Source organism: Drosophila obscura, unplaced genomic scaffold (genome assembly GCF_018151105.1).
Source record: "Drosophila obscura isolate BZ-5 IFL unplaced genomic scaffold, ASM1815110v1 contig_9, whole genome shotgun sequence".
Taxonomy (NCBI): domain Eukaryota; kingdom Metazoa; phylum Arthropoda; class Insecta; order Diptera; family Drosophilidae; genus Drosophila; species Drosophila obscura.
Window position 1 is genome coordinate 1,092,811 of NW_024542883.1, and position 12,124 is coordinate 1,104,934.

Below are 12,124 nucleotides of genomic sequence, written 5' to 3' on the forward strand. Positions count from 1 at the left end.
TCCTTGCAGCGAAGGCTTCTCAGATGATGTGCCAAATTCTAATCAGCCCGAACTAACTTTCCAAACTGGGGATGACGTAGGAGCTTATTTAAGAGGACATTCTTATGGTAATGTTATTTTTAATTATAAATGCATTTATTTTTGGTCAATAATATTTCCTACAGAAACACATTATTATACAGGCAGGCTCCGGTTTTAGTTTGGTACTTTCGGCACACCCTATTGCACCCTATAGCACAAACATACTTTCAGCTGATGGGAGTATGGTGGCATTATCAGCCATGCTCCGGTTATCGCAAATCGCAAAAAGTTACGATTTGACAGTCAAAGCGCGAAAATTCGCGCTCCGGTTTTCGTAAATCGCAAGATGTTTACGATTTGAAACCGGTTGCTATAGAGATCGCTATTTCAAAACGAATTGCCCATAGCACCTAAATAAAAACTTATATGAGCGGGAATAAAAAAAAACCGCTCCGCTGATGTTTTAAGTTTATAGTTATATAATTAAAAATTAAATTTCGTATATCCTAATATATTTAATAAATTTATTTTTAAATGTCCCAAATTTAACGTCACCAAAATAAATCTAAGCAACAACAAAGTGCGAAGTCCCATTAATCGATAGCAATGTCGGTTGTTCTTAATTCACCGATTTTTTGTTTTGTTTTGGGCATAATATAACGCGATTGCCAAAACGATAGCATATTTAACTAAAATATTTCCATTTTCAAACCAAACAAAGATTTTTTAAAAAAAAATATCGCAATATCGATAGAAAAAAGTTACGATGTGTGCAACGCAGAGAAGGAAACGTTTCCGACCCCATAGGTTAGGTTAGGTTGAAGCGGCTGTCGGGATTGTCAGAGACCCGACACACCTAGGCCGGTTTCGGCCCGTTGTGATACCGCATATTACGTTCCCTTCTCCCTCGTGAGACCCTATGTTATCCATTATCCCATCCGGATGCCCTTATGAAGCCTGCGATCCGTCTGGGACTGATTGTAGACATGTCCGAAATGTCAGTTAGAAAAGGAGCGCCCAAGTATTGCAGTCTCCTTCTACTGAGAGCCGGACAGGAGCAGAACAGGTGTTCCACAGTCTCCTCCTCGTCCTCATCTCTACAGCTTCGACAGAAGTCGTTATATGGGGCGCCCAGCCTGCTTGCATGTGTGCCTATTAGCCAGTGTCCCGTGAGAGAGCGTATGACTGAGCTGCACCTACTCCTACTGAGTTTGCAAAGCTCATCGGTGCGCTTCTTATTGATGTTAGGCCATGTTTGCCGAGTTATGCGACATAGTGACACGGTTTGCCATCTGTCATTTATTAATCGCTTAAAGTGTTCTTTTATTTTGAGCTTGCAGGTGGCCATTGGCATACGAATATCCTCCTTATCATGGAGAAGGGGGATTGTTGTGCCAGCTCTGGCCAGCTCGTCCGCTATGCAGTTGCCTTCAATGTCCTGATGACCCGGGACCCATATTAGGCTGATGACGAACTGATAAGCCATCTCATGAAGAGATTTGCCACGGTGGCCGAGCTTGATGTTATCGCATTCAGCGATTTGATCGCAGCTTGGCTATCACTATAGATATTTATATGAGTTGCCGCAGGGGCTATTTCCTGAAGACAGCTCAAAGCCTCCTTGATCGCTATGACTTCTGCTTGGAAGACACTGCAGTGATCCGGGAGCCTGAAGGACTGCCTTATGTTCAGCTGTTCGGAGTAGATTCCTCCTCCGACCTTGTTGTCCAGCTTTGAGCCATCAGTAAAGATTCGAATGGCTCCCTTTGGACCAGGTGGTCCCTCAAGCCAGATGTTTCTGTGAGGGATGATTGTCTCGAAGGGGGTATCTGTATACTCCCTCGAAACGCAGTAGTCCGTTTTTGTGGGGACGATTTTGTTTCCATTTAGGATGGACGCATGACCGGTGTGATGTGACACCCATTGGTCAGAGTCTCTAAGACGGATTGCTGCCATTTCTGCCTGCTCCTTACCTGCAAGGTCAAGGCTCTGCAAGCATAGGATAGCATTTAGCGCATCCGTTGGTGTTGTGCTGAGAGCTCCACTGATGCATAGGGCTGCAGTGCGCTGCACCTTGCCCAGTTGTTTAGTGATGGTCCCCTTCGATAGGGCTGGCCACCACACTGCGACTCCGTAGAGTAGTATTGGTCTGACTATTGCCAGGTAAATCCATTGGACTATTCTTGGGTTCATGCCCCATCTTAGCCCAATGGCTTTCTTGCAAGTGTAGAGTGCTATCGTAGCCTTCTTCACTCTGTCTTTGATGCTCAGGTTCCAGCTAAGTTTTTTGTCAATTACCAACCCTAAGTAACTGGCACTGTCGCTGAAGGAGAGCCTACATCCGTTTAGTATTGGGGGGTTGAGGGACGGGATTTTGTATTTGGTTGTAAACAATACAAGTTCCGTTTTAGAGGGATTGATTCCCAGTCCACGCGACTCTGTCCATTCTGAGAGTCGCGCGAGCTTTGCGGTCATTAGATCGCAGAGTGTTTGAGGGAATTTTCCCGAGAAAATAATGGCAACGTCGTCCGCGTATGCTACCACCTTGCAGCCCCCCCTTCCAGGTCACACAGTATCTTATTGACTGCTATGTTCCATAGAAGGGGAGACAGGACACCACCTTGCGGGGTGCCTCTGTTGACATACCTAGACTGAGTGGACGATCCCATTGATGATGTCACTGTCCTGCATGTGAGCAATTGATCTATGAGCATCATCAAGTGACGATCCACTCCCAGGTCAGTCAGGGCCTCTGTGATGGCTCCCGGTATGACGTTGTTAAAAGCTCCCTCAATGTCTAGGAAAGCGATTAAGGAGTATTCGTTGACTTGTAGAGATTTCTCTACCGCCGAGATTACTTCATGGAGTGCCGTTTCCGTGGATTTTCCTTTTCGGTAGGCATGTTGAGCGCCTGACAGCCACTGAGGATTTATAGTTGTCCTCAGCTGCAGCCCTACTAGTCTCTCAAAGGTTTTGAGAAGAAAGGACGATAGACTTATTGGTCTGAAGTCTTTTGGGGTTGTGTGTGAGGGTTTCCCTGCTTTGGGGATAAAGACTATTTTAGCCTTTAACCAAGCTCGGGGGATTTTTCCCACTGTCAGTATCTTCCTGAAGATACTTTGCAGCCAGTTGATGGCCATATCCCCGGCTTTTTGCAACTGAGCCGGAATGACTTGGTCCGGGCCAGGCGATTTGTAGGATTTGAAGCTGTTTACTGCCCGACCCCATAAAGTATATATACTCTTGATCAGCATCGATAGCCGAGTAGATATAGCCATGTCTGTCTGTCTGTCCGTCCGTCCATCTGTCCGTCTCAGAGACTATAAGAGCTAGAGCAACCAAATTCTGTTTCAAGACTCATGTGATATCACAATGCTACAAGTGTATTTCAAAATTTAGCCCCGCCCCTACAAAGGACACAGTATCGTAGAGAATGACCATATCTACCAGATTGCCGAATCTGAATTAGATAGGATCATAATTATAGCCAGAATGAAGAAATTAATTTTCTGTTGGTTCTTCCGCCCCCTCCTGCCAAAGACCCGCTACCTATCTCTTTCTCGCTCGCACATTCTGCCGTGTTCAGTGCGCGAGCAACCTCTAGCGGAGGAGATGTAGAATCTAAATGGTACATGTATGTACGATTTAGATTTAAACATCAAACCGTATGGTTAGACCTAAATTTATGTTTGTTATAAGGTAGTATGAATTCTCAGCATACTAAATAAATATTCTCAAAATAATCCAATAAATATGAGATATGCACCGCTGACCTAAATAAATATCCAAGAGACAGCTGGATGCACGTGTATGCACATGCATGCACATAATCTTGTTATATTGATAATACAGTCATAAATTACATTCGAGATGATCTGCAGTGGTAAAATGTCACACCATCTGCATGATAATCGTTTACGACAGTCATACAATTATCTTAGACCTGACCCACGGACCTTTGGACCCGGACCTATGCAGTGAAATTTGTAATCATTGTTAAGTCATAAATAAATATAGCATGTTTTCATACCTACTTATACTTAGAACTAATTAAACAAGCCTATGATCCTAAGTAAACAGAAACTGTACTAATAGAAATTGTATATATACCTCGCGTTTTACCGAATAAAATCAGTACGAAAGAAAACTCTGACGTATTCACATCTCCGAAGCCCAATTTGTTCAAGTACCGATTGCGGCGATATTTTGTTACTGGTACATGAACCGGTGGCATACACATTTATATTTCAGCATACGATTTTCATATTGACAATCACCAGAATCTACATCAACAGATTCATTTGATTCGTACATTTGGTGACCCCGACTTTTTGACATTTAACCGTTCATCTGGAGTATTGTTCCCGATTTGGAATTTGGATTTATTTGGAAGATCCTACATAACACTACTCGACAAAATCGAACTTTTTTTTTCCTCAAGGATCCAAACCGACTTTTTCTGATAGATATGGGGATTTAAATTTTTTTAAAGAATTATGGTTTTTTTTCTATGGCAGTACTTTTTTTTGAAGAATTTTTGAAGTCTGGTATTTTTTTTTAAAGCTTTTTTCAGAGGTAGCGCATGTTTTTTTCACATAGCTCTAGTATCTTACGTCTGGTTGTAAAGAACTTTGCTATTTTGAAAAGATAATTAAAACAGCTAGAAGTTAAGCCCAAGCACTTTGTGATTACAGCTTACCGTCTGGGAAATATAAAGCATTGAAATGCAAAAATGATGATTTTTGTGCGGTATTTTTTACGAAATTTTGACTTTAAAAACTCAGGAAAAGTCGAAAAAAAATTATATCCTGTATCTTCTATTTTTATGTGTATAGGTGCATTAATTTGGTCGTTTAAGGTATCGCTCATTAAAATCTATGGAGAGACTTTGGAGCTAAAATTCGTTAACTAAACCTAAAATATGGAAAAAATGAACAAAAAATATTGTGTAAGCTGTGTACATAAGTGCCCGATTTTTGTAGTCCCCATGGTTAATGTGTTCATGTCTATCCAGTAATGCTTTAAGTTATAGTAGACAATGTAGTAGTAATAGTAGTCCAATCGGTTGTCGCAAGCTGGTTCCTACACTCTCGAAGTATATATCCGGTTTTGATCCAAGCTGGTTTATGTTTATTTATCCGCCGCAGGGCGGAGTCCTCTCGCCCCTCCTATAGAACGTAGCAGTAAAAGAACTGCTGCGGAAATAGAGCTGGTGCTTGTCACGTGGTGGCGTACGCTGATGATGTTGCCATAGCATTCTCTGAGAAATTTCCACAGACCCTATGCGAGTGCATGACAAGCACTCTCATGAAACTGTCCCAATGGGCGGGATAGGTGTTAAAATTTCGAAAAAAAAATACCACAGAAAATAAAAAAATTTGAATTTGAAAGCTTAATATCTTCCAGGCGTTAAGCTGCAGATACAAAGGGTCTGGGTCGGATTTATAGCTGCGTTTGTCAGCTTTTCAGAACTGCAAAGTTCTATGCACCAGATACTTAAGTTATGAGAAAAATAGAAGCACTACCTCTGAATAAAAACAACAACAAAAATACCAGATTTTAAAAAATTCTTTAAAAAAAAACTACACCAAAAAAAAAAAACCATAATTCGTTAAACATTTTTAAACCCCGAGATCTATAAGAATCTATATTTTGGGCCGAAGCCTAATTCTAGTGTTTACTAGTGTTATATCTGAGGAGTCCTACCATCCTACATTCAAAGTGTTAGTAGATATTGGACCTACTGTATCGGATTGAGCAGATAGGCGTTTTGAACGTGTCTGCTGATTTCGTACAGCCAAAGTTACGGAGCTTATTGGCCCTACTTGTGCACTGACGTATGAAAGGCGCAAACATATCACAATGTGACACACTTTGTGATTCTTGAGTCTCACTTTCTTGTCCGATTAGATCTGGGAAGACTTCTTGGTTTAACAAAGAGTTGTCCAGTCTAAAAAAATTAAATTGAAGACTTTATAACAAATTGGAAGAGGTTGGTTCTCCTTCTTCTCTTTCTTGCTATGTAATAGCTCGGTCAAATTTCTCCGTTCTTAACGCTCAATACTATAAAAATGAGATATATGGATACAGGACACGCTTTCACAGGACCCTAAACAGTTTTACAGCTTCGTAAATAGTAAGCGTAGAACGTCCGTACATCCATCCTCGTTATCTTTTCTCAATATGTCAGCAAACAATGATCAGGCAATTGCCGATCTTTTTGCCAAATTTTTCCAAACAACCCATTCTCATTAAAGCTACTCTGGTCAGCCGTAACCATACAGTCTACCAAAATCGGACAGCATTTTCAGCCCCGTATTTAATGAAAGCTCACTACTTCATGATCTTCGACTAGTTAAGCCGTTGTTTTCACCAGGTCCTGACGGAGTTCCCGGCTGTGTACACTGGTACTGTACCGACGCTCTGTGTGGACCCCTGCTTAAACTATTCCCCATATCCATTAATTCTTCATGCTTCCCCCAATCTGGAAGGAATCTTTTATTATTCCGCTCCATAAAAAAAGGTAGCAAGTTTGATGAAAATAATTATAGAAGTATATCTAAGTTATCCGCTATTCCTAAAATGTTTGAAAAAATTTTAACACCGCACTTGCAACATCTCTGCAAATCACTTATATCTCCAGCTCAACACGGATTTATAAAGCGACGATCAAAAACTAAAAATTTAAAATATTTTGCCTCTTTTATCTTTTAACGGATGTTATTTACACTGATTTCAGTAAAGCATTCAACTCTGTAAGCCATTCCCTTCAAAAACTTGACCTTTTAGGGCCTTATATTATTTGAGATAGATTTCTAGCTGCCTTCGTTCTAGGTCTCAAAGAGTCCTCTTCAAAAACTCCTTCTCTTCACCTATTAAGGTTACTTCTGGAGTACCACAGACAGCCATCTAGGCCCCCTACTTTTCACACTCTTTATTAATGACCTGCTTTCATTATTAACAAACCCTCGAGTAATAATGTATGCAATCCGATCTCAATAGCTTTCAGTCATGGTGTTGTGCAAATTACACCTTACCCTAGTAGATTGCTTTTAATAAACCTTCCATCCTTAGATACTCGTAATGGCCGTCAGACATTCAGGTGATACAAGGGGACTAGCGGATGAAGCGCTGTCTTGCCATAGCTGTACACTAGAACTGGGGGTAAAGGTGCCTCGGTCTAGGGCTTGCCCTGATCCGATGCGGCCTTGCTCCTGGTCCTAGCATACGGGGGGATCTGTACTGTACACACCGGTGGAAGTGCGACTATACTCTCCTCGTGGGGGCGGCCTGAAACAGGTCCTGGTACGGTCAAGTCTCTGCCTCGGATGCTGGCTAATTGTAGTCGGGCGAAGAGGAAAACTCTCGTAGTGAAATTACCCCAATCCACGGTGAAACAGGATATGCTAATGGATGCGTGGCCGAGGGGGAGCTCGGTGCTCTATATGCGAACTCTGGATACCGGCCGACCTTCAGTTTAAATTAGGCTTCCCGGGGCAAGCGGGATATGCCTCGGGTGACTATCCCCTTCCCGCCTACTCGTGGGAACAAACATTTCAATTACAAATATTAAGCCAAATAACATAAAGGAGCTCGGTACTCCTCCTAAAGTACCGGAAGGACAAGCCAATCCCTCTATATCAACGCCTGGGAAACCAGATCTTAAGAAGACGGGGAAGGAGACTCAGTCGGTCCGCCGTCTTCTAGCAGCTACCGATGCGAGGAGGGCTCCAATCGGGGCCATCCACGTCAGGGGGCACCGGGGGCAAACCGATTATCGGGGTGTCTGCCAAGCAGAGCGTAGTAGCGGCTGGAAAGCGCCCTGTGACCGGGGAACCCCCGTCAACCTCGGCAGGCGGAGGTTCTGCACCGCAGGGAAAGAAGCCGTCCTACCAAGACAGGAGGCGCGCTGCTTTCAGCCTGTCGAACGACGACACGGATTTCAAGTCCACGGAAAAAGGGTTGGAGCAGAGGCTATGGGCCAGCTCGATAATCCCGGATCCCAACGCTCAGCGGAGGATACCGCTATACAGGCAGGCCAAGCCCAGCAAGCCAAGCGGGCGAAAACCAACCCGGCGAACAGATCGTTTGCTGAAGTCATGGACGACGTCCAGCAATGAATCGCTAAACCTTCACCTCAACACAAACTTCCCAGGCTGCGTTGTAAACAGACCAAACTACAAACTACTCCTTCTGTTGCCTCAGGATCCATTCCAAACCTACTAGGTCAGGAGAACATATCCGGTGCAATTAAAAGCTTTAAGTCCTAAGGTCTGGAATACATGCTATCATCCCAGCCCAACTGATTCACGCCGGACAAAGGGCCATAAACTGGCTCAAACAGATTTACGAGGGAATTTTCTCTCACAGACAAATCCCAGACACACGGCTTCAGACCAAAGTGTTTTCATACCCAAGGCAGGTAAACCCTCGCACACTGCCCCCAAAGATTTCATACCAATAAGTCTTTCGTCCTTAATTTTAAAGACGATGGAACGGCTTTTAGGGCTGCATCTCATGGCGAGTATTCCACACAATCTAATCTCTGATTCTCAGTACGCCTATCGGAAAGGAAGATCCACCGAGACGGCCCTACACGCGATCACATCGATCATTGAAACGTCCCTTAACTGTAAGGAATACACATTGCTGGCCTTCCTTAACATAGAAGGCGCTTTGACTTACATCATCCCGACCGCCATCACGGGTGCACTGACGGACCTGGGGACTGATTCCCGGACGGTGAGTCCCATCGATCAGATGCTTCAATACAGGACCGTTGAGGGGGGCGTCACTGGGGGCGTCAACTTCCACCAGGTTTGTCAGCAAAAGGTACGCCGCAGGGCGGAGTCCTCTCGCCCCTCCTATAGAGGGACACAGACCCTATGCGAGTGCATGACAAGCACTCTCATAAAACTGTCCCAGTGGGCAGACAAATGCGGGCTAGGTGTTAACCCGTCTAAAACAGAACTAGTACCCTTCACCAGGAAGTTCAAGATTCCGACACTGACTCTGACTGACAGTGACTGACCCAAAACTCTGTGGGGAAGCGCTAGTTTTTAGCAATAATGCCAAGTATCTTGGTCTGATCCTCGATAGGAAACTCGATTGGAAACTGAGCATAGAGGATAGGGCCACTGTGGCCCTCTATACGTGCAGAAAAACCATCGGACTAAAATGGGGAATGACCCCGTATATAGTGCGGCTATATACCTCCATCATACGACCAATCCTAATGTATGGAGTGGTTGTGTGGTGGCTAGCACTGGACAAGAAAACTTGTATAACGGGCGGACTACGCACAACCCCGAGCGAAGCCCTCGATACCATGTTGTACCTTCTCCCTGTAGAACTCATCGAGAAAAAGGTGGCAACTCTTTCCGCTCTCAGAATGAGAGAACCCAAACTTTTGAACCCAAACATTTGTACACTCGGGAATCTTGACGAGACTCCCGCAACTATCGGAGGGGATAGATAACTGTATACAAGCTCTCGACGCCCTTCCAGGTAATAATCCCAGTCAGGGAGGACAGGGAGAAGGGAAAACCTGGACCCGCAAATGCGATCCACATATACACTGATGGCTCAAAGTTAGACGGCCGTGTGGGTGGTGGCGTCTACTGTAACGACCTCAACATTAGTCATTGTTTCAGACCCCCGGATCACTGTAGTGTGTTCCAAGCGGAGGTTGAAGCAATAAAAGAGGCCATTTCTATCGTCTCCAAACTTTCTTTAGACAGACACTCAGTGTGCGTCTTCTCAGACAGCCAAGCTGCTCTCAGAGCACTTGGCTCAATATCGTCGAACTCAACGATTGTCAACATATGCCGCAGGTCTCTTAATGAGACCGCAGAGCATTTAGATCTCTCCCTAATATGGGTTCCTTGACACAGATATATCCACTGGAATGATGCCGACGAACTAGCCAGGCAAGGTACTACCACACCTCTCCTACCGGAGAAGAAGCAAGTAGCGATGCCTTTGGCTACGTGTAGGCTACTAACGCACGTAGCCTTCGAGCTTATTGCCGACAGACGATGGCAGCAAATCATCACCTGTAAAACTTCCAGATCGATCTGGCCAAGTCGATCGAAGAAACGCTCGGAAAGGCTCTACATACTCAGCAGAGTCTCTACCGTCATCCGAGCCATCACACTGGCAGATCGGCACACACGCTGCCAGACTGTCAATCCCTCATAACGACTTCTGTAGAAGCTGCATGGACGAGGAGGAGGAGGTGTCGGTCCCCCACTTCTTCTGTCACTGTCCGGCCCTGGGAAGCCGTAGGCTACGGTTTCTTGGGGGTCCTTTCCTCAGCGACATTTCGGACCTGTCCGAAATCAGACCAGGGATATTGGCCAAATACAAGCCACTACACCACGGCCCATGCGGCATCACAACGATCCTGTAGCAGGACCAAGTGAGTTGGGGTGAGGGGATTTACCCCTCTCTCCAACTACGGCCCTAACCTAACCTAACCTAGGGACAATTTATTAGGCTGTGTCCTTTTCTAGTCTTTCTTTTTTCTAGTTTTCCTAGTCTGTCTGTCTTCGTATGATTTTTTTTCATCTTCACTGGCTCACTGTTGGCTTGTATGGTTACAATTCTAGAGGCAAGATACTGGAGAAATTTATAAAACAATCGAACAACATCCTACTAAACAATATGTAAACAACACACTTCAGCATAATACACTAACAAACATTGACCTAAATTTCAGCAGCCGAAGACTTCATATCGACAGCACACAGAAGATAATCTTGTTGGCAGCGACCACTTCCCCATAATAATAAACCGCTTCACCTCCAACACAACGAATTTACAACTCATTCGACGTAAGCCTATTTTCATAACCGAGAAAGCAAACTGGCACAAATTTTCGAAACTATCAGAAGAATACTTCGCACAACGACAACCAAGCACAAACATAAACCAAGAAACGGCAACAATACACAAGCACTCCAGCACTCACAAGGCAATACCTCAAACAGATATGACGAGAAAACCACGTATTATACCATGGGGGAACAACAATCTTAAGCAATTGAGAGACGACCAAAAAGGAAAAGATGGAATGAGCTAAAAAGTTTCATATCTACAAAAAACATCCTGCAGTACAAAAAAGCAAATGCACTATTTAGACTTACACTAAAACAAGCTAAAAGACTAAGCATCAACAATTTCACCACCAAAATTTCAGCCGGCAGCCCTCAAAAAATAATTTAGAGTAACATCCGACGCTTCTGCGGACTCAACCCCCAAAAACAAATACACTTCATATTCAACCCAATCACAAACCAAACACCCACCTTCGTAAGCTCAAAGCAAACATCACTAAATAATACTGACATCTCATATATTCCCAGCAAAAGAGCAATAGAAATAGAACAAGCTACTGAGCTTCTTCAGTAGCGTTGTTTTGCAAGATTATTTAAGAGACGATGATTGTTCAGTGAATATATTCACAATTTATTGTACTTAATTTAATATATATGTATTATCCAAAACTAGAGAAAGGTGTGCGGATTTGATATCGAGAGTTAACGATGGGTCGATTGAAGACGCGGGGGCCGGTTCAAGACTGTTGAAGTTGATATGTTTATGTTAGGTTTAGTTTAACTACGGTGATGATCGAATTTGAAGTGTCTTCTGCTTTCTCTGACGAGCCTCCCCCACAGCGGCTGACGAACGCCGACAGAGAGCAAAGCACCAGATAGAGCATAAGCAAAGCAAACAAAACGGTAATAAAGAGAGACTTTACACTAATAGATGTTACATATGGTCAACTGCTCATTGTGCTGCCATGGGCCAGCGCTTAGCCGAACATACTCCCCCCGTTGAAGAGCACTGGTTTTTAACATCCTTCTTTGGCAGCACTGTTGTTGTCTTCAGCACCGTCTTCAGGACCGCTACTCTGGACTTTATGTCTGACCCTATGCTGGGTCGAGCGAGAGCCACTTCAGATGAGCTAACTGAAAATAGAGAAGCAGAAAGTGTAGCTGCCTTGAGAGACGGAGAAACCTCTCCTGCAACTATCCATCCCAGTCTGGTCTCCTGAAGACGTGATATTGATACTTGATATTGCCAGCGCATAGAAGCTCGA

The 12,124-nt window shown here is 44.0% G+C and overlaps 1 pseudogene; it reads right to left on the reverse strand.

Annotated features, from left to right (window-relative positions):
* Positions 1-943: 943 nt before the first annotated feature.
* LOC121405274 lies at positions 944-2,933 on the reverse strand (annotated as a pseudogene).
* Between the last annotated feature and the right edge of the window lie 9,191 nt (positions 2,934-12,124).